The sequence below is a fragment of the Triticum urartu genome, chromosome 3, assembly GCF_003073215.2.
Source record: "Triticum urartu cultivar G1812 chromosome 3, Tu2.1, whole genome shotgun sequence".
NCBI lineage: Eukaryota > Viridiplantae > Streptophyta > Magnoliopsida > Poales > Poaceae > Triticum > Triticum urartu.
Window position 1 is genome coordinate 60,494,836 of NC_053024.1, and position 23,404 is coordinate 60,518,239.

The following is a 23,404-nucleotide window of genomic DNA, read 5'->3' on the forward strand; positions in this document are numbered from 1 at the left end:
ATAAAGGTGTCACACAATCCTACTATCCTGCAAAAGTACGCCTGAAAGAGTGGAGGTACCAACAAAATTCACTCCACTCCCCGTTCAAAGCAACAGGGGGAGATGTATGGCAGAAGTACACATCAGGATTCAGCTTCTCGCAAGCAAGGATATCAAGGCCTATGAATCAGTAAATGCAAGTTAACTTCACGTTGACAGACACCTAATGGGTAGTATACACCCAGTGGACGGGAAACCGCCACCAACCCAGGTCATAGTGCACACAATGACCGGAACATCAGAATACCCGACTCAATCGCATTGGGAAATCGCGAGCAGTCACCATGGGTAACGATATTTCCATCAACTATATATTGATATATAGATTCTAGAGAAACATATAATCGGAAGTCTACAAATGTGGACATACATTTCTCAACTAGATTGCAAAAACCTTTCAAGTGATTCAGATTCAAAGACCATGGCCATGGCAAAGTGTGAACAACACTCGGACTGAACTCAAGCAAATGGTATAATCTAGATAGAAATGATCTTGCTCAATAATGGAAAGGTATTCATAAGCAATACCTACACCAGTTTTCTTCTAGAAACAGAATTGAGAACAACAAGGTGGTGAAACATAGAGCAAGTATTGTAGCACAAGGGTTCACGCAGATACCCAACTATTCTCCAGAGGTGGAATCTTTTTCTGATAACTTATATCATTGGCAGCACAAAATCATCTATCTTTGCAGTTGATAGATGTAGTGATTACATATCCATGTGGATCACTAGATTCAGACATATATGATTGATTCCCGATGGAACCTCAATTCTGAATCGAAATACAAAATGCAACATGCATTGTGTAAAATCAGTAAGTCACCATACGACTTATTGTTGTCGGTACATATGGTACAACCGATGTAGTGAGTTCCTTATGCACAAGGATTACTCCTACAATGATGATTATCCATGTTTGTGTGTCTACAATGACAACACATGTAATCATCTAAATGACGGAGTTTAAAATGAAGGATTTGGGTAAACCAAAACACCGCTCGTTACTACAACTTGAGCACCTTCATTCAGACATTATGGTACACCATGTTGTCTATATCCATATTATATTGGAGAAATTCATTATGGACAAATCTTATCCATCCATAACTCTCATGGTAGTTCATTCTCTAGACGTAAGAGAAAGATCTATTTAGACCAAGAGATGATGGAAATGAGATATTGGGACTAAACGTTCCATAATGCCATTGGATCCACCAAACACAATTGGTTGGTACTCAAGAATATCTTTTGATATCTCCAAGGCATCAAACATCTTGTCTTGGTTTTTCAGTTTCACAGAAATGTGAACACCGATATCATTGGATACATCGATCAGATCCCTACTATGGCAGATCATAGACAAGCTTAGTGTTCCTACTAGGTGTGGTAGCCCCCTCATGAAGAGTCTTTGAAACAGACCTCATGGCTACATCCACCAACCATTATCTCAACGATAATGTTTCTTGTGTTATCCGGATGCAAACAGGTTACATAATAAGCAATATCGTTATATTGCATATCTTGCAAGTCAAACCATATGACTGATTTGTTCACGAAGTCTCTACCAACTTCTACATTCCAGATATATGTTCTTGGAATTGGTGTGTGACGGCTTTGAAATTTGCAAGAAACAGGGGGGGTATCTTCCTGAATTGTTCCTATTCAATGCATCATATTATACTCTTTTCCCTTCATGATTTTATTATACATGTTCTCATAAAGGTTTTTAATGAGGTAATATCAACACAAGATCATGTGCCCTACTTTCTCTTTTCCCCATAGGTTTTTTTAGGAAAGTATATGCAGCATATTATTGTCCTCTAAACTCTATGAGTTTTCTCGTATTGAGTTAAAAGAGACAATAACCATTATATGTTGCATCCTTTTCTTCTTCTTTTCCATTGGGTTTGAAGGAGTTTTAGCAACATATCCTACACTACTCCTCATATTTTTCCCACAGGGTTTTTGGAGGAGACTTAATCAAGATGATGGATTCTTATGACAAGCGGTGATTAGGAGAAGTCACTTCTTGAGATATCCTTATTTTATGACATCATATTATGCTATCTCTTTGTGAGTTTATGTTCCAGGTTCTCATCAAGTTTTCATGAAGAACTTTTTGGAGAAGAATCTTTGAAGATGATAGCCCTACCTGGAAGATCGTGAGGCAATTCTACATGGTCAAGCGTAGATTAGGGGGAGTGTTAAGATTAATTACAAATGTAATTAGGGGAAATCTCCCCTTGCCCAACCGTCGTGCGGTTGCCTCCCGCACAGACGCATCTGGTCTGGAACCGATGTCTTGTCCGAACCGTCGTATCCCTCCAGACCATATAAATGGCATCCTGTAACCATCGATGAGATCAATCAATCACTTAGATTCAAAACAAAAAGCTAAGAGTGGCAAAAGTGAAATGTCAAATTCTAGAGTGACATATGCAAAGTGGTAAAAAACTAGAGTGGCAAAAATAAAGTTTTCCCAAAGAAAAATGTTTAGCACAACACACTTTAATCACGAGTCACGACTGTAACACCAGCAAGAAAAAGGAGAGTTATGATTGTCCCAACATAATTACACTCCAGACCAATTTGAAGAGTGTTGAAAGGGAAAACAAGAGAACAATCGAGAGAGCCTCGGCACAGATGTAAAAGTGAATAAGTGTCCTTTCATTAGATGATTGTAGGTATTTATACAGGCAGAAGGGATGCATCGAAGAGGCATCCGTTCGGGAGAGATGTCAGGAACCGACGCGACAGTTGCCAATGCAAACTGGCTGCGGTTGGTACAAGGGGAGATTCCCCCATAATTAACACAAGTTTAATTGAGCTTTAACACTCCCCCTAATCTACACTTGTCCATGTAATATCATCATCTTGAAAAAGTCTCCTCCAAAAACCCTGTGGGAAAAATGTGAGGAGTATACCGTTTGATATGTTGCTAAACTCCTTCAAACCCAGTGGGAAAAATAAGGAGAAAATGATGCAACATATAATGGTTATTGTCTCTTTTAACTCAGTACAAGAAAACTCGTAGAGTTTAGAGAACAATAAATATGTCGTATATACTTTCCCAAAAACCCCGGTGGGGAAAACAGAAAGTATGACATATGATCTCATGTTGATATTACCTCATTAAAAACCTTTATGAGAACCTGTATAGTAAACTCATGAAGGGAAAAAGAGTATAATATGATGCATTGAACAGGAACAATTTAGAAGGATACTCCCCCTGATTCTTTCATATTCCGAAGTCGTCATATACCAATTCCATGAACGTATCTCTGGAATGTAGAAGCTGGTAGAGACTTGGTGAACAAATCGTTCACATGATTGACTTGCAAGATATGCAATATAACGATATTGCTAATTACGTAACCTGTTTGCATCTGGGCAACACAAGCAACATTATCTTTGAGATAATGGTTGGTGGATGTAGCCATGAGGTCTGTTTGGAAGACTATTCATGAGAGGGCTACCACACCTAGTATGAACACTAAGCTTGTCTACGATCTGACATAGTGGGGATCTAATCGATGTATCCAATGATATCGGTGTTCACATTTCTGTGAAACTGAAAAACCAGGACAAGATGTTTGATGCCTTTGGAGATATCGATAGATATTCTTGAGTCCCAACCAATTGTGTTTGGTGGATCCAATGGCATTATGGAACGTTGAGTCCCAATATCTCATTTCCATCATCTCTTGGTCTAAATAGATCTTTCTCTACGTCTAGAGAATGAACTACCATGAGAGTTATGGATGGATAAGATTTGTCCACAATGAATTTCTCCAATATATTTTGGATATAGACAACATAGTATACCATAATGTATGAACGAAGGTGCTCAAGTTGTAGTAACAAGCGGTATTTTGGTTTACCCAAATCCTTCATTTTAAACTCCGTCATTTAGATGATTACATGTGTCGTCATTGCAGACACACAAACATGGATAATCATCATTGTAGGAGTAATCCTTGTGAATAAGGAACTCACTACGTCGGTTGTACCAAATGTACCGACGATAATAATAAGTCATATGATGACTTATTTATTTTACACAATGTATGTTGCATTTTGTACTTCGATTCAGAATTGAGATTCCATCGGAAATCAATCATATATGTCTGAATCTAGTGATCCACATGGACATGTGATCACTACATCTATCAACTGCAGAGGTAGATGATTTTGAACTGCCAATGATATAAGTTATCGGAATGAGATTCCACCTCTGGAGAATAGTTGGGTATCTGCATGAACCCTTGTGCTACAATACTTGCTCTATGTTTCACCACCTTTTCGTTCTCAGTTTTGTTTCCAGAAGAAAACTGGTGTAGGTATTGCTTATGAATACCTTCCCATTATTGAGCAAGATCATTTCTACCTAGATTATACCCTTTGCTTGAGTTCAGTCCGAATGTTGTTCACACTTTGCCATGGCCATGGTCTTTGGATCTGAATCATTTGAAAGGTTTTTGCAATCTAGTTGAGAAATGTATGTCGACATTTGTAGACTTCCGTTATATCTTTCTCCAGAATTTATATTCGAATATAGAGTTGATAGAAACATCATTACCCATGGTGACTGCTCGCGATTTCCCAATGTGATTGAGTCGGGTATTCCGATGACCCGGTCATTATGTGCACTATGACCTGGGTTGGTGGAGGTTTCCCATCCACTGGGTGTATACTACCCATTAGGTGTCTGCCAACGTGAAGTTGACTTGCATTTACTGATTCACATGCCTTGATATCCTTCCTTGCGAGAAGCTGAATCCTGATGTACTTCTGCCATACATCTCCCCCTGTTGCTTTGAACGAGGAGTGGAGTGAATTTTGCTGGTACCTCCACTCTTTCATCCGTACTTTGCAGGATTGTAGGATTGTGTGACACCTTTATAGTCGGTAAATGAACCTGGCAGATTATTTGCAATGTGTTGCAAAACTTCTGAATGCATGGTTCAGATCTTTGAGTACGTGGATTTGAGGCGGAAATGTGTTGAACATTCCACTAATTTCCTGGCATTTTTATGGTAAATGAAATCTCCCCCTAATGCCTGGAAATGTTCCTCATTAAATCAGCATACTGGCATTGAATAACTCCCCATGCGAGGGGCTTGAGGTATTGACGGAAATATAGTTATTCCTCACATAGATCCCAACTATATGTTGAGGGGCCAATGATGTATGCCGGGTGGTGATATCGGTATGCAACCGAATTACCGCAGATAAGAAATACTTGATAGATTTCCATGTATCAAAGACAGAGGGGAATAATATTATGCAGTTTGGTCATGAGCGTGTAAAACTACATGACTCCAACGTAAAGTTGGTAAGTTGCAATTCCAAAATAAAGATAATGCAATGAGCTTAACTCTTTGGATATGATTTTACCAAACCATTTTGAGTCTAGACATCAGGACAAATTGCTAAACTTCAATCCAAAGGCCATAGAGAATGCCTTCAAGGAGAATTTTGGTTACCCATTGGATTTGCTTGAAATCGATGTCAGGATAATGAGCCAATGGTTTCGTGTGAATAAAGCACACACTTAAGACCATCATGTAGATATGTCTTTTAGAACCATGGAATACCTGAATAGTCTACTCAATGGCTGGAAAGAGCCACTTACCTCGACTTGATGCATTCAAGGAGTCTGAGTGGTTCATCGTAGAATTTTAAGGTGTGCAAGCCTTAAAATTAGCTTCCCTTTGTCACTTGTAGTGCACATAAAATCTAAATGTTATTAGAATTTAGCATCATAATAATCATAAATTATTGGAATTGCTGATAGTTTCTGTTTCAACCCAATGTCTCGATGACCAAGGCAAGTATGCCAAGTTTGTCATGTACAAGACACTCTGGAAAGCTATCTCGTACACAACATGTGGTACGGGTTGTGTCGTATGTGTAGTACAATCCAGATGATACACATAGAATGTGTTTTCCATATCCTTTGCATATGGTAAAGAGAAGTTATTTCTCTTTGTTGTCATCATAAGTTTCACTATGGAAACTATTTTGACGGATACCTCCATAGTTTAGTAGGGTACGAGTTAAACCTGGGAAGCAATAAAGCATCCCGACGTTACTCGAGTACCCACAGGGATAGTAAATATGACTCGAGTTGAGCCAACAAATACCTCATCGCGCCTAGCAATTTAAATATCTTCTTTCTCTCAACGAGAGTGGAAACATTGGACTACCCTGAGAATAAAGTTTGTGGTGCATATGTCCACAAGGCACATATCATTTTTCATCGGATTGACTCCCGTAGAAATATATATATATATATAGACATGAAGATTCTCAATATGAAAATCAGTGTCAGATATATAGAATACATACAAATGTATTTGTACCAAAGTGCTGATACAATATATGATAACAACAATAATCATGTTCATATTAGAACATCAGAAATGGACATAAATAAATAGATCACTAACGAGATTGAGGGACTAAATGTAGTCTCCAAACATGTCAGTTGATGCATATTCAACCTTCATGTTCTCCGTGCTCATAGGGTCCTGTGACAGTTGGATAGTCATTTTATTGCTCGGTTCTAGAAGAACGTCATGCAAACAACAGACTGCCATGATGATGTCAGATTGAAGAAGTGACCTTCAAACCTTTTGCCCTTGAGGTTCTTTGTATCCCAGGGATTGCTAATACAGAATAACCAGATGCTGAGATCTGGATCGATATAATGTCTTATGATGCATAAAGCAACATGTTTATTCTGTTAGTGGTGTGACTCTAACCGTAGGAGAATCCGACAGGTCTTTGATGGCACACATTATCCCACGAGACATAAGAGCGATCATGATGTCCATGGCCCAAGTAGGGCAGTGGTGGCCATCAAGGGCGAATGCCTCAATTCTCTAGCCATCGGTTACCAGAGATAATTAATTTATGATTAGTAAATTAAAGATCATCATGGTAATGTTGCAAAGTTAATGGATATTTCAAGAAGTTATCTTGAAACCATTAATGCGAATCTCAAATTGCTAAGCATGACACCTTGAAGATAATCTCCAGAATGAAGTAGATCTCGCAACATTAGGGAGTATAATCTGATGAAATCAGGAAATACTCACTCATAATGCCTTATGTCATGACTTAGAAAAATGTGTGGGAGAGCACTTTGTAAAGCAATCATAATGTCGAAACGACAAAATGTAGACTTTATCAGTAGTCATCGATAATCTGCGTAGGCATTAGATCCATATGACTATCTTGTGATCCCAAGCATCAGCTTGAAGAAATCACTTTAAATTTTGCACCTTCTAGAATACATTGCACTCAACGGAAATACACCACTATTATAATAAATAGTAATGATATTGCAAACTTGATGTTCAAGTGAAAAAAACTTGAATTGTATAGACCTCAAATTAAATGAGATGATCATGTATCAAGTTGCAAGATAATTCAACAGGGTGAATTAATATTTTGCGAGAGAAAATTAATCTCAATCGCAATGAGATTGTTTTGCGAGAAAAAAATATATTTCTCAATCGCAAATCAATTTAGAAACATTATAACCGAACACTTTTCCGGCCATCCCAGGCTATCTGCGTTTGAGACCGTTGGATCATCACTTGTACGCATTTTTGGCCGTCCGACTAGCTTTTAATCCCGCGTGGGCCGCTATCCGTACTGGGATGCTACTCCGGTGACAATTTTGGGCCACTGATGTTATTTCGGGCCTACTTGGCCAACTTCCCATCCTCTACACGACCCTTATCCATAGCGAGAGGAAAAGAACAGGCCGCGAGTTTGCCTAAAAAAAGAGGAAAAGAACAGGCCTCTACACGACCCTTATTACGCTCGCTCGGCTGCAACCCTGGCATGATGATGTATGGTGGACATGAATGAAGACCCGCATAGCGACCGCGAGCCAAGCTTGGCGATGTGATCACGCGGCCTTGCCTGTCACGCAGACGCAGCGAACCATGCGACCAAGCGGGTTCTAGCCTCCTACTACGCAGGTAGATGCGATCAGGCGAAGCGGTGGTGGACTGTTCGTGAGCCATACCAGTGAAACGGATTTGCCGGGATTGAAGGAGGCAATCAATTATCAGTTCAATGGAGAATTCATCGCGGGTGATGTGCGCCACTCGCCGACGGCAATTAATGGAGGTGTGTATATATACTTCGTCCCTACGCTCCCCCTTTCCTGTATGATTTGATTGTGTCGCCGGTCTGTTCCCTAGTCAAGTTCGATGGTGGTGCATCAATTAGTGGCCTTATTCCCTATGTTCTCCTTACTTCGTATAAGCCTATTTATATTCTTTGGTTCATTATATGTAATTTCTCTACTTAGATTTTGAATTCCTGATTCCTCATGCCTTTCCTGGTCCTGACGCTCGACGACTTTCCCGGCCTCCATTGGCTTTGCAGCTTGGATTCACTCCAAGGCTGCAACCTGGCATCATCTGCTCCAACATTGTTGTCTGCCGCCGGCACACTCCTTTTTGCCTACGATATCCTTCTCTATGTGCAACGGACGGTGGTTCTGGTTGCATCCTCAAACAAGGTCAGTCCGTTGTTGCTTGATTTACTTCTGGATTGATTTAAAACTGGGATAATAGGTTTCTTGATTTGTCCCACGACAACCTTTTTTCTGTCAGGTGAGAATCTCACATCACTTCTGAATTTTTGATCAATGATTGAGACTAAGCTTAATTATGTTCAATCTAAAAAGATAGGAAGATTCTTACTTTTCATAATGTTTTGGCAGTGTGATGAACAAGGCATTATAATTTTTCCTACTCTACTTGGCATATACATCAACTTCTCCTTGATTCACCATTTTCTTGATGTGGAGTATAATATCATGCACGAGGCTATATCTTGCCATACTAATTCCAGTCAAGATTTGATTATATTACTGCAGGGTGTTGGATTCAATGGCTCAAAAGTCCTTACTGTTTTCTTCGGATCCTCTATTTGCCAATAGCCTGTCAGCCATGAGACCAACTGTGGATGGTTTACGTCTGTGGAAAAAATTATAGGGCTCTAGAAGAATTGTTTCAGGGTGTTATGTGAGTAGAAGGAAACTCAGCGACCTTCTTGATGGTAATTGTGAACAAACCTTATAAGGTATATTTCCTTCTTAATTATTTATCCTGACTTTATATATACACAAAAAGTGTAATATCTTGTTGCTTTTTTTTGCAGGAAGATATCTTGTTGCATAACTTGCATAAGTTTGGGACAAACTGAAACTTGAGGTGCCTTTTCTACTTTCCTATCTATAGCAGAACACATAGCTGAAACTATAGGCAAAAAAGGATTCTCACAACAGAAATCATTAACTATGTACTGACAGAATTATATTTTTCTTCCAAATTTATCAAATTACTTTCCTCTCTGCCCCAGTGTTTTTTTTCTATAGGCTTTCCAACTAATGGTTGATTAGGGGTAAGGAATCCCACTGCCAATAATTATATGTTTGGTCCATATCTTTTACCTCGTGTAAGGTTGAAAATCCGCAGGTAGCATTGGTTGATGAAACAGACTTGCACTCACCAACTGTCTTATCAAATGTCGTGCCATATACTCAAAATTTGTGTCATGTGAATTATCTAAATATGGAGTAAAGTTATCTGAATATATATGGAGTGAAGTATTTGTGGTGAGTTACTATGAATATACATGGTGTGAAGACTAAGAATCATCCTAAAATTTTGCGTTCATAATTTAGGAATACCCCCTAAACTGGTATATTGTTTGGATTGTTGATTCTTCAAGAGGTGTTAATCTGTGCTATTAAGAAAATATATTATAGCTCTGTAAATGCTTAAATACAAGAAAAATTAGTAGGGAAATACTATAATGGTGTGCTTTTTTACAAATGGGTAAGTTGGAGCATGTTGCGAGGCCGTATGCACCTGGAGTTAAAGGCTAACAAGGTGGCGGGTAGGATGCATAACAAAAATCGAACATTTATCCATGGACAGTCCTAACTAAATACCCACAAGGCTCGAACCGACTTTGCACTATTTCGCTCAGTATCAACTAATTTTATATGTTTAATTACTGAGATATTTAATCGCCCACAAAAAATAATTACTGGAGATATTTATTGGTCTTAATGCAAATTTACTTTTATGGTTCATGTCTTAATATATTTATAGAAATTCCTATCATTTTATAGAAAAAACCGACGGGCGCGGCAACGCGCGCCACTATGGTCTAGTATTGTTGTGCGAGAAAACTTAATCTCGATCGCAAAACAATGTCGTTATAGTAATAAGACATGTTATAGAGATTGCTAAAAAGCAAACATATTGAACATGCCACATAATAACCACATATTTTCTGGAAAATTAAAACTCAACAGAAAAAGAGCTGAAAAGCGGTGGCCCCATCTTATGCAAATGGGCCACGCTGGGGAAGCCAACCTAGGGCCAGCCTGGTCAACCAATCCAGAAATAAGAGACGGATGGATCACACAGCCTCCTCAGCGATCGCGATTCTGGACCATTGGATCGTGTGGCTTGATGAGTTTTGGGCCGTTGGATCGACATCTGGAGGAAGTTGGGCCGTTGGATCTGAGACGATCACTGCTGGAATGAATAGTAATGGCAACAAAATGTAAATACCATGCCCCCACTAGGGCATTTCGGTCATTTCGCGTGGTGGGGGTATAAAAGGGGGCCGCTCAACGGAGACCTAGCAGCCTCCTCCCTCGCTCGCTCCTGCAGCCGCCTCCCTCCCTCCCACGCAGCCGCCTCCCTCCTCCCTCGCTCGCTCCTCATCCGGCGACGGCGGCAACGGCTCCGGCGCCCGCGTTCTTCCTTCCCCAACACGCCACCGCGTGGCCCCGCACGCTTAGGCGGCTCCCACCAACCATAGCGACGGCGGCAGCGGCCACGGAGGAGGGCGGCGGATCAGCGGCGCCGGCGATGGCGTCCGTGGCGGCGGTGGATTCCTGCCGTCCACTCGATCCCGCACTCGATCTCCTAGCCCCTCCTCTCTTGCGCTCGTTTCCCTGCTGTATCTCTCATGCCATCGCCGGCCCATCTCCTCTCGCACTTCCCATCGCCGGCCTCGAGCTATAGAGATGCGCCAGTGCTCGACCCGAGCAGCGCGGTCCCTTGCTCGTGCCAGGGGTGCCCCTCCTCCTCAGTCCTCGTCTGTTGCTCTGCTTTTCGAGCACAGGCTGCCACTGCCACTCGGTGCCGCGGCTGCGCCGTAGCTCGGGCCGCAAGCACATCGCACCATGGTGCTCCACCTCTGCTGCACTCGTCGATTCGTAGGTATGTCACTATTTTGTTCCGTTTTGGTTATTGGCTACTGCTAATCTTTATTTTTTCATCTTTTTTGCATCCAGATTGGTCCACGGTTCATGACCTTCTGGTCAATCCCCTGGTCGGTGACTCCTTCGATCTGTGCGTGCACATCATCTATTAGCAACCTCGTCCATCTTTGTTCACGGATCTGCGGGTCAACCCCACTTCTCCTCCTTTGCCCTCCTCTTCTTTCCAGACCTAGGTGTAGGATTGTATGGCAGTATGCATTTTTTGCCTCGCTCCGTTCTGCTTGTAGATCATGTCCTTTCTGTTAAAGGCCAAAAGTATTTTTGTCTTTGTGCATTGGATGTTTGTCGTTTCCTTCCTTCACTGCTTGTTTTTAGTGGAGCCTAGATATATGCCTTTTGTTCCTTGTCTGGATCTTTGTAGGGCCTATGATTGTTGGTCCTTTCACCTTTGTGCATGGAATGTTGGTTATTTTGTTCCTTTGCTTGTTTTATTTATTGTTTCTTTCTACTATGCTCCTATGATTCAACAATAACCGAGGCAAGGGTGTGATGATCTGAGTTTCCAAATATTGAATTGCAATTATGGTTTAATTGATGTTTGCATTAGTGAGGAGCATGGGTGGTCACACAAGCAGAATGGCCACACAAGGTGTTTTTCTCAATCAGATCACATGCATCTCTTAAAGATAACACCATAGCAAGTATGATTTACAGATTATTAGATATTATCGGTCTATGCTTCGTGTGTTTGTAGTGTTCCTAAATCTAGATATGTTGTTTACATATGTGCTGATTTCTGTGACTAAATAGACTAGCAATTCTGTCAATGGTTCTAAATACTTGCAGCTAGGAAATACCAGTCCCCATACTAGAAGGCTTGTCTATTTTATGTCTTGAGTTGAAAGAATTATTGCCAATTCTGTCAAACATATCTATTAAAATAGTGCTTCTCTTCATATAGTAGAAATAATTATATGATAAGCTAATGCAGCTACTCGAGGTAACAGAGAGGAGAAGAGAAAAGCTTTGCTATGGGATGGCATATTTTTGTTAGGCACATGAATTCTTATTCTGAACAAGTTTAAAATTTGACATGGCGCCGGTTTGTAGGTGCTTTTCCTATATGTATAGATCAGATGCTTTCTACACGCTCTTACTCTTCATAGATCATCTATTTGTGAGGCCTATCACTTTATGAGTTTCAAATAACAACCTAGGTCTTGCAGAATGCAACTAGATGAATTTTAGGCCTATGCTCACTCGCCGATTGTTGTAGGTGTTCTCTCATTGTCGTACTACTGGCCACCTCTCCTCTCCATGGCGCTCAATTATGTGACATGAGCATGTTTTGTGTGCAGCACGGCTATCCCAATGGTGTAGCTGTCGTTGTACAGAGTTGTAATTCCTTGTCGAAAACCTTTCCAATTCAGGTATACCACCTCCCTCCCGTCTTTTTTGTTCTTTTGTGCGATTCATGATTTATGGACGTGTGATGTGGAATGTCTTTAATGGTAAATTTTTGGCTCGTTGTTTTGTGGTCGATACAGCTGCAAAAGCAGATATGCAAATTTGAGGCCAATGATACTATGCTTACTAAAAATAACAACTTTGATAATTGCACATACGATAGGTCTGAAACTTTTATTTACATATTTAGCTTCATTTTTTCTGATAAGAGTATCCTCAAAGTATGGCAACTATTCACTTACTTAATTGTTGTTGGCCTTTTCTTCCTTTACCTGTACTCATCGAAACCTTTCCCTTTTGTTTGTAGTGGTGTCAGCTATGACCCGGAGAGAGGTGTTTAGACTCCCTAAGATGGTATATGTCGCTGAGGAGACGTGATCTTCGAGCAGCCCTTCTCATAGCTCGCAGTCCAGGTCGATGCCAAATTCAACTTCCAGGAGGATTTTTGTGCTGTGGCTGCAGGTTCGTGTTATCAGGGGGAAATATCTTTTGTTTGTTTCTTATATTGTTGATGTGGGTGAGTTGATTTCTACCTGATTTATTTCTTTCCATCTTGATCTGTGTAGCGTTAAGCATTTGAATGGAGCACATATAGGCATGCCCCGGCTCATCTTAGGTGAGTGTGGATCTTACATTGTTCTGTTTTTACTAGATGTTTATTCGCCTATTGTGATGGCATATCTGATTGTTTATATTGTGTGACATGTATTCCGTGCACAGAGTCACTTGGTTGTTTGATGCGTTCGTGCTCGTCGGCGGGACGGTGCAAGGCGCAACTCTGACGCGGTTCCTCGCCGGTTGGATGGCGTTCAGGCGCAACCCCGGCACGCACTGAGTACTGTCTCAGCTATAACCTCCCTCGGTGAGCTCAATCTTCCATCTGCTCCTCTGCTTCGGCTACTGTATGGGACATGGCCGTGGCAATATTGATGTGGTGCTCGTCTGGTTGATGCTCTATGCCCTACTCATGCATCGGTTCCTACTTGAGCTCTATAGTTGTGGATCCATGCTATCTTAGTGTTTACAGGCTGCTTTTCATGTTTAGTTGCTATCATATGTAACGCCCCGAGACCGATGTGCCAGGTGTCGTTCAGTTATTCGCTGTCGTTGCCATGTCATTTACTTGCATGTTGCATCTTGCCATGTCATCATGTGCATTGCATCATCATGTTTTCAAAACTTGCATCCGTCCGGGTTCTCCCAGTTCCTTCCGTTGTCCGTTCTGAGCCCAGACACACTCGCACGCGCCCGCGGCATGTCCGAAATAGTATTTTATAAGTGGCGGGAAAATATTCTCGGAATGGGATGAAAGTTGGCATGTGGTGTTGTTATGTTGTTAGTAGGTCGCCTGCCAAGTTTCATCAAATTCGGAGCTCATTTGATAGCCCAACCGTTAAACTATAGCGGCAATATAGCCGGTATTTTCGTTGGACGTTTTCGGTCTCCGGAAACAGTCGGCGGGCCTCTCTCTTCTCTTCTCTCAGCCTGAGGACTTCCGCATAGCCCACTACCTACCGCCAGACCCAACCTAACCTCTCTCGTCAGCCCGCGGCCCTCCTCGCGCGCGCGTCCGAGAGTTGTCCCGGACCCGAACCGGACTTTCGTCACCGTTGGATCCAGATCATCCCCAAACATATACAAAACGTCTCCGTTTTCTCATTTGGGCTCCCTAGCCTATTTTTCCTGACCGTCCGATTACGATCGGAGGGACAGATTTGCCCCTAACCAAAAATCCATTTGCTATATATATAGTTCCCCTTTATCTAACCCTAGATCCTAGGGGCTTGTCCCATCCACCAAATCCCCTCACCCGCCGCCGCCAGTCCTCTTCCACCTCGGGATCCCTCCTGATCCATCTCCACCCAATCAGATCGCAGCGGCCACCACTCCTCTCGTTCCCCGGCTCCTCCTCCCGCAGCTCACCCCGAGCATGGCGCCCGTCCTTCTGCCCCCGAGCAAGCCGCAGCTCACCATAGCTAGTAGATGAGTATATCGCCGCCCTTCCTCTGTCTTCCTCGTTCTCTCAACTCGCTCCCTCTGCTTGTCAACAGCATGCCCCGACATGGCCGCCTCGTCCCGGAGCAAGCTGTCGGCGTCCTTCGTCTTCCTGCGCCGAGCGCCGCTACGGATCCAGAGAACGCCCTCCGCCTCGCCAAGCCTCCGCGTCGCCGGAGCCCTATGCAGCTGCGCCGCTGCCTGACTGCACCTCCCCTGCTCTGTGCAGCCGCCGCCGTGCCCCGCGATCCTGCCTGCAAGCTGTCACCGTCGCTGCTCTACTTCAGATCGAGCAAAAGAGGATGCTCGCACCTCTGCCCGAGCGCCTCCAGGACCTTGTCGGCCCCGCCGCGTCGCTGGGTCCGGCCGCCAGGAGCCTCCAGGGCCGCCCTCGTTGTCGCGTCGCTCCTCTGCTTCCACCGAAGCCAGCGCCAAGTCCTCGCAAGCCGCCACCCGGAGCAGGCCACCTCCGCTCCTCCTCACCTCGTCCGCGTCGCCGGAATCACGTCAAGCTCCTGCCGCGTCGCCTTTCTTCCCTGCATCGGGCTGTGCATGGAACCGAGCCTGTCCCGCTCAACCGCGTTGACCACGCCCTCCCCGCCGTGCACCTGACCTGCCTTCCAGCGCCGCCATCCCCTCGTTGTCAGCCGCAGGAGCAGAGCGGCCTCTCCTTCTGTTCGAGCCATGGAGACGAGCGCGTGCCTGCATCCTCTGCATCGCGGTGCTGCGCCGCTGCGCGCCCGTTGACTCCGCCCGAGCTGCTGCCTCGCTTGCGCGGCCCAGGATCCAGCCGCAGCGCGCCAAGGCCCAGCGCCAAGCCAGTCGGCCTCTAGATCCAGCGAACTGGGCCGCCTCCATCGACAGGCGCCAAGGCCCAGCGCCGCCCCAGCTTCATCCGACCCAGCGCACGGCCCGAGGCCCAGAAACGCTATCGCCGGCCTCCTCTGCTTCCAGCTGGGCCGAAGCCCATGGTGAGCTGCCCCCACCTATACATCGCACTGGGCGCAACATGCTATTCCGTGCCCATGCTCCTGTTCTAGGATTCGGCGCGTGATGTTTTTTCTCAGCGCCTGGGATTTTCCTATTTATCCAGAGTATTACAGTTTTACAGAAAAACCCTCATTGTCATGCATATAATAACTCACCATTCGTGCATCGGATTAAAATGAGTTATATATGAAACTTGCTTAGAATTTTGTCTAGTTTAATAATATGTCATTTTCATCCATGTTTAAAATGTCTAAAATGATGGTTGTTTAAATTTGCTCCTATGCCATGCTAAAATGATTTAATTCATAACTATTCAACCGTAGCTCCGAATTAAATAATCTTTATATGTAAATGGGGTAGAAAAATGCCTAGTTTAACATGGTGGCCTTACTTTGCATGTTTAACAACTCTAAAATATGGTTTAGGGCAGAACAAGACCAAACCTAATATATGCACATGAGGAGTTTCCGGATTTGTTGTTCGTTGCTTCCGGCCTCATTTAACCTTGACTAGATGTGTAGTTTCTTTATGCTTCATCTCTTGCCATGCATAATTAAACCGGACATGCATCATACTTGGTTGTGCATCTTGGCATGATTATGTGATGGTTGTTTACCATGATTGCTTGTTTCTTTCCGGTGTTGCTTCTTCGGGTTGGTTCCGGTAACGTCGTGTTGTGAGGACCCGTTCGTCTACGTCCGTTTGTCTTCTTCATGGACTCGTTCCTCTTCCTTGCGGGATTTCAAGCAAGATGATCATACCCTCGAAATCACTACTATCTTTGCTATGCTAGTTTGCTCGCTCTTTTGCTATGCCAATGCTACGATGCCTACCATTTGCTTGCCAGCCTCCCAAATTGCCATGTCAAACCTCTAACCCACCATGTCCTAGCAAACCGTTGATTGGCTATGTTACCGCTTTGCTCAGCCCCTCTTATAGCGTTGTTAGTTGCAGGTGAAGATTGAAGTTTGTTCCTTGTTGGAACATGGTGATGTTGTTCCTTGTTGGAACATGTTTACTTGTTGGGATATCATAATATATCTTATTTAATTAATGCATCTATATACTTGGTAAAGGGTGGAAGGCTCGGCCTTATGCCTGGTGTTTTGTTCCATTCTTGCCGCCCTAGTTTCCGTCATATCGGTGTTATGTTCCCGGATTTTGCGTTCCTCATGCGGTTGGGCTATAATGGGAACCCCTTGACAGTTCGCCTTAAGTAAAGCTCCTCCAGCAATGCCCAACTTTGGTTTTACCATTTTCCACCTAGCCTTTTCTTTTCCCTTGGGGGTCGCGCGCCCAAGGGTCATCATTTTTTCCCCCCCCCCCCCCCCGCCCCCGGGCCAGTGCTCCTCTGAGTGTTGGTCCACCTGTCAGCTGCCGGTGGCCACCAGGGGCAACTCTGGGATGGTTTACCCGTACCTAAGACAATCTGAGTGTGCCCTGAGAAAGAGATATGTGCAGCTCCTATCGGGATTTGTCGGCACATTCGGGCGGTGTTGCTGGTTTAGTTTTACCCTGTCGAAATGTCTTGTTGTACCGGGATACCGAGTCTGATCGGAATGTCTCGGGAGGAGGTCTATTCCTTCGTTGACCGTGAGAGCTTGTGATGGGTTAAGTTGGGACACCCCTGCAGGGATTTGAACTTTCGAAAGTCGTGCCCGCGGTTATGGGCAGATGGGAATTTGTTAATATCCGATTGTAGATAACTTGAACCTTAACTTAATTAAAATGAGTCAACTACGTGTGTAACCGTGATGGTCTCTTTCCGGCGGGGTCCGGGAAGTGAACACGGTTGTTGGAGTTATGCTTGACGTAGGTTGCTATAGGATCACTTCTTGATCATACTTTTATCGACCATGCTTTGCCTTCTCTTCTCGCTCTCATTTGCGTATGTTAGCCACCATATATGCTAGTCGCTTGCTGCAGCTCCACCTCATACCTTTACCTTACCCATAAGCTTAAATAGTCTTGATCGCGAGGGTGCGAGATTGCTGAGTCCCTGTGGCTCACAGATACTTCCAAAATCAGCTTGCAGGTGCCGATGAGTCCGTGCAGATGACGCAACCCAGCTCAGAAGGAGCTCGTTGAAGACCTTGTCCTTCGTGTTGTTCCGTTCTAGTTGATCAGTAGAGGAGCCCAGTTGGGGTCAATCGGGGACCTTTGTCGCATTTGGGGTTCTTATTTTATTTTGGCTCCGTAGTCGGGCCTTGATTGTATTTGGATGATGTAATGCTTTATTCATTTAATTGTGCGAAGTGGCGATTGTAAGCCAACTATGTATCTTTTTCCCCTATTGTATTACATGGGTTGTGTGAAGATTACCTCACTTGCGACATATGCCTTCAATGCAATTATATCTCTAAGTCGTGCTTCGACACGTGGGAGCTATAGTCGCATCGAGGGCGTGACATCATAGGAGCTCATTTGATGCTCTGGTTTACATGTGGATGCCCTGGTCCTATACCTATGATCCTGGATTTGCTAGATTGATCAGTGGCGTTCGTGCTAGGGCGATGATGATTAATTGTGGCTAAAATAAGTGTGCCTTTGAGCAGTTGAGGCACTTGTGGGTATCAAGTTGGATCCTCCCTCTTGTCTCTAGAATCCTTTTTGATCCTGTGATACTTGTTGTTGTCCTTGGATGGTCATTCTTGTTGAGTGATAACTAGGGCAGCTCCACTGTATAAATAGATTGATCTGGTGATAAGAGATGACGTGGGTAGGTTATATGATCGAGGAAAGGCGAATCTGAGCCCACTATGCAATGAACCCTGAATCCTTTCTTCCAGAAACATGAGATGGATCGAAACCTGAGCGTTCTCAGTGATTAGAGCATTCTGGCCGTCCGATCGTTTTCCTGATGTGTTTTCGGGCGTCGGATCTCGGGCTCGGCTCACGTGGATATTTACCAGATCGTTGTGAGCCGTCGGATAAAATTCCAATGGCAACAAAATGGGCGATGATGATTACCTTGGCTGAAAGTAGTGTGCCTTTGAGCAATCGAGGCACCTGTGGGTATCAAGTTGGATCCTCCCTCGTGTCTCTAGAATCCTTTTTGATCCTGTGATGCTTGTTGTTGTCCTTGGATGGTCATTCTTGTTGAGTGATAACCAGGGCAGCTCTACTGTATAAACAGATTGAGCTGGTGATAAGAGATGACGGGGGCAGGTTATATGATCGAGGAAAGGTTAATCTGAGCCCACTATGCAATGAACCCTGAACCCTTTTTATTTGTATTTAAAGGTGTTGCTTATTTATGCTCCAGTGTTTATAGCCATCTTATGTAAAGGTTTCTTCTCTCATATCTTCACTGCATATAAGTTGTTCTTGATCTTTTATTGTTTGTTGTTGGTTCTTAATTTAATCCGATAAAGGGTAAGTTGCACTTTGTCGGTCCATTTGGGTTGTGGATTTATTTATTATGATGGCGAGACACACCTATGGCCGGCGAACTGCTGGTCGTCGATCCGGTGCCTCGGCCTCCTGCAGCTTCTCTGACCACCGCTCCCGACAAGGACCCGACTGAGGTGTGCCCTCCTCTCCTCTCCTCTCATCCCCCTGCGCAGCTGTAAGTGCTTGTGTGCAAATCAAGTCAATCTTGCTCTTGTTCAATAACCATGGAGGTAATTAAAATAGCCAGATTTTTTCTTATAGTACTGGAAGTTTTGTTAGTGCCCTGCAACTGCATACACAGATGTGGTATTTTCCAGTTGAAAGGTAGCAATGTCTAAAGTTAAATGGTTTCCATATAGTGAACTTCATTGTTTGGCTAATGGTTATTTTAACTTAAATGACCTGGTAATTGATGCACATCTGTTTTCACCCTTTATCTTAAAAAATTGTTGCATGCTCGTGTTTTGTGCTTACATGTAAGGTTCATGTGCCTGGTATTCTTTCAGGTTATTGTCAGCTGATAGATAGGAATTCAGAGGAAGCAACTTATAAATGGGGGGCAATGATGTTACTATTTCTTTTCCTTTTATTAGCGTGCATGCCAGGGATGACTGCCTTGTGCGTATCATGGTGAGGAGTAGCAGCAGTACGTCGGCTTGGTCCCAATGGCAATGTTGTTTGTTATTTTGTATTATTCAACCACATATGTATGTCTCTTTCTCATGGCCATGGTAACTTGAAAATCTGCAGTGCCATATTTGCTCGCTCTGCCGAGCACCGTGGAGGAGGCAAGGGGCCGTTATGGAGTAAATCAAACATTTTATGAGTGCCGCACGCCCGCATTCGATGTCGGAGAGGTCAGATTACTGCATTTTTATGGTGCCAGAAAAATTGTTTTATTTTCCTCAATTGCAACTCCAGCTCTTCTCATTGCACATATGATGCTCACTTTCACAGATACATTAGGGGGGAAATCGATCTCGAAAATGATATAAGAGGCATGTTATGATTTAAGGGTGTTTTCCACTCTGTCACACCAATTGCAAGGTGTTTATTACCAAGGGTGTTCAGGAGAACCTGTTTATTCTATTTCAGAAACAACTTGAGATTAAGTATGAATCAATGGAGTTGATTTTGATCCCCATAGCCCTAATATGTGTTTTGCATTAAGTGATGATCCCACTTTGATGGTTGGATGTTAGAACAGTGGTTGTCGTTACTTCCAGGATGGGTTTTTTTGTGATGGGTGCATGGCGCACTAGAAATATTTACCACTTTTACTTGACCCCAAATGGCATGAGATTAAGGATGCATTAGAGCCAGGGCAGAGGCCTTCTGATTGGGTGGGTATTGTTGTTGGGATCTATCATATGAAGCTTAAATTAGATAAAGTCTGGGCGAGCTTTTGGCCCAATTAAGCCTGGTACTATGTTCTATTTAGTTTAAATCAAATGCACAGTTTTTTTATTCTATGTTGTTATGTTTCTTTCGGTTGGTGTTCTAGCTAACTGAACTTCAACATGTTTTCTGCAGTGTTGTATACCGCCGAGTTCCAAAAAACGAGGCTTGCCACACATGCATATACTCGTCTGGCGTAAATGAGACAAAGGTGAGGTCGGTGTTGAAAGTATCGAGTCATTTATTTCCTTTGAGATACCTAATCCACTAGGTGATCCTCTAGGATATGTTTCAGTTTCTGAATTCATGATGCATGGTCAGTGTAGTGAGATGGATGATAAATGCATTTGCATGAAAAAATGTTGTTGCTCAAAATATTTTCCAAAATAGTTAAGAGATTCAACTATCATTGATGAACATGGGTTTGCCTTATACCGATGTCGTGATGATGGTCGAACAATTTATAAAAATGGCCATTATCTCAACAACAGACTGGTAGTACCTTATAACATGACATTTTACTTAGAATGTTTCAAGGCCATATAAATGTGGAGTGGAGTAATAAGTCACAAGTGATGAAGCACCTGTTTTGGTATATTACCAAGGGTGCTGATTACTCTAAAGTTGTTCTAGAAAGGCTATGAATTGATTTATATTCCCTCCGTCCCAAAGTTGAGTCACTTATTTTGGGACAGAGGGAGTATATGCAAAACAAATATATCTCTAGGTAGAAATGTGTGCTGCAGTTGTAATTAGAGATCAAGGTCGGATCAGTTTTTTGATTTATGTATTAGCAATTTGTTTTCTTTATTGGGAAGTCAGTGCCTTCTTTAGTACTCCCTCCGTTCCGATTTACTCGTCGTGGTTTTAGTTCAAATTTGAACTAAAACCACGACGAGTAAATCGGAACGGAGGGATTACGTGTACAATTCTCATCATGGATGTTCACTTTGGTGCATGATATTTTCCATAGTCATAGGGATGGTATTTACCTTACTAAAATGGCAATGGCTCTTTATATTGTTAATTCTAGCTAATTGGTTGATTAGTATCACACAATATGATTCATAGAACACTATAGTGTTTTTTATTCAGAGAAAGCACTTGATAGTTGGGGATTCAGAAGAAGAAACTAATAGATAGGACGAGCCTTGCATATACATAAAAAGAAAATCTTGCTGTGGGTCTCAAGTTTCCTTTTTTCGGTTTGCACACAAATCCCAAATCTTGCAGTTTCTTTCGAACCCCATGTTTGTGCATGTCTAATTTTTAGGAAAGGTTTGCCCGTTGCATTGTGTAATACTATCTGTTATACAGATGTTTCTAAATTAGTATACTCTATTTTGATAAGCCAAGAAAAAAATAATCCAAGAGGTCCGGATATTTATGGGAAGTGGATCTCATGTTCCTTCTTCTGTTTCTTCTTGCTGAAAGGAGGATTTTTTTCTCAGGCTACTGTGGCTGCTTTCTGGTTCTTTGTTCCTTGAATTTTGATTTCTCCGTTCCCTCTTTCCTCTTCTTCTTTCGATCTTCCTATGTGCAAAATAAATTTAGGATGTTGCCTGATTGACTGTATGTTGTATGAATTAAAATACAAAGTCGATTTTAAAACTGTCGGTTATTCATATGGCATTAGTTAGATAAACAAACATGTTATTATGTATCCATTAGACAAATAAGTTTTGCTAAACTTGGCATGCAGAACAACGGTACCAGAGAAACGTTCTTTTAATTCTAATAGCGATAGTGCCAGGTGGATCTGCCCATTTTTTCTATAGTCTAGGTGAAAGTAAAGAAGTGCATAACTTAGTTGGCGCATGGATGTAGCCCTGTATGGTGAAATTGTTGCCCTCACATGCGCAGTCCTCATCTCTGATTGCATGTCGTCTTTTAGGAGCAGAGGACACGACATAAGAAAGTCAATAACACTGATTACTAAAATTTGGATGGTTAGAGCCTAACTGAATTAGTAGAATGTAGCCCTTCTAATATGGATGGGCATATTATAAAAATAAGGATCAACATTTGACTTGGTGCTATAGAATAAGAATGGCACCAGGAAATTGGTGAAGATGTGATAAAAGCTACTCCCTCCATTCCATCTTAAGTGGCGTTGATTTAGTACTAAATTAGCGACACTTAATATGGAACAGAGGTGATTTAGAAAACCAGTCTAGACTATTGCATCTAATCAATGGCCGAAAGATTTAAAAAACCAGCCTACACTATTGCTTTAAAAAAGGCTGTTTACCAAAGTTATTATCTAAGATGTGATCAATGCCCAAGTTACTATCTAAGATGTAATCAATACTTTATTTTGGGTCTGACTGAGTCAAAGATAATAGTGCATCAAGCTTTATGTGGTTTGCTATCTAAGATGTATGGAAAATAGGGTACTTGGACCATTTTGGGTTGGCCCTGTATGTGGTTTGCTTACTCAATATTGACCTCACTGCCACTATGCTTGCTTCTGAAACTCTTTAGCACGGAACTATATGCTCTGTTGCTCTTAATAATCAGGCTAAATGCTTTTGCTTTGTACCGAACTTTATGCCCTGCTGCACTTGCTAAATCCTTCTGCTTAATCGTTTGCATTTGAACAAAGGTCTACTATTCTTACTCATTTGACGCCTAATTTATATGGTTTGCACCATTGTATGCCATTGAAGAACCATATGAATAAGTTATCTTGGACTACCGCTATGATTTGCCTTTGGTGTATCATACTATCTTTTGAACAGAGGGATACAACTCTTACTCATTTGCCACCTAATTTATATGGATCACTGATTTATATGTTTCTTTATGGCATAGCAGAAGTGTCCTGCTATGAACCAATCCCTA

The 23,404-nt window shown here is 42.7% G+C and overlaps 2 long non-coding RNA genes across 2 annotated transcripts; both read left to right on the top strand.

Moving 5' to 3' along the window:
- Nucleotides 1-7,879: 7,879 nt before the first annotated feature.
- Nucleotides 7,880-9,668, top strand: LOC125547954. Its single transcript, XR_007300852.1, has 4 exons — nucleotides 7,880-8,190; nucleotides 8,452-8,587; nucleotides 8,948-9,153; nucleotides 9,232-9,668. It is a non-coding gene; the product is annotated as an uncharacterized LOC125547954 (long non-coding RNA).
- Nucleotides 9,669-19,698: 10,030 nt separating this feature from the next.
- LOC125547955 lies at nucleotides 19,699-20,191 on the top strand. Its single transcript, XR_007300853.1, has 3 exons — nucleotides 19,699-19,808; nucleotides 19,913-20,019; nucleotides 20,120-20,191. It is a non-coding gene; the product is annotated as an uncharacterized LOC125547955 (long non-coding RNA).
- The last annotated feature ends 3,213 nt before the right edge of the window (nucleotides 20,192-23,404 follow it).